The sequence below is a fragment of the Calidris pugnax genome, unplaced genomic scaffold (assembly GCF_001431845.1).
Source record: "Calidris pugnax isolate Ruff unplaced genomic scaffold, ASM143184v1 scaffold289, whole genome shotgun sequence".
In the NCBI taxonomy this organism is placed as follows: Eukaryota; Metazoa; Chordata; class Aves; order Charadriiformes; family Scolopacidae; genus Calidris; species Calidris pugnax.
Window position 1 is genome coordinate 569,638 of NW_015091339.1, and position 618 is coordinate 570,255.

Consider the following 618-nt stretch of genomic DNA (forward strand, 5'->3'; position numbering starts at 1 on the left):
CTGTGTCCTGGGCTGCATCCCCAGCAGCGTGGCCAGCAGAGTGAGGAGGGGGATTCTGCCCCTCTGCTCTGCTCTGGGGAGATCCCACCTGGAGTATTGTGCCCAGCTCTGGAGTCCTCAGCACAGGAAGGACATGGACCTGTTGGAACGGGTGGAGAATAGGCCACGGAGATGCTGGGAGGGCTGGAGCCCCTCTGCTGTGAGGACAGGCTGAGAGAGTTGGGGGGGTTCAGCCTGGAGAAGAGAAGGCTCTGGGGAGACCTTGGAGCCCCTTCCAGTCCCCAGAGGAGCTCCAGGAGAGATGGGGAGGGACTCTGGATCAGGGAGTGGAGTGACAGGATGAGGGGGAATGGTTTTACAGTGGAACAAGGGAGACTGAGATGAGATTTTGGGAATAAATTCTTTCCTGTAAGCGTGGTGAGACCATGGCACCAGTTGCCCAGAGAAGCTGTGGCTGCCCCATCCCTGGAGGGGTTCAAGGCCAGGTTGGACAGGGCTTTCATAGAATCATAAAATTGTCCAGGCTGGAAGGGACCTCCAAAGGTCATCTAGTCCGACCTCCCCGCAGTCAGCAGGGACACCCCCAACTAGACCAGGTTGCCCAGGGCCTTGTCAAGC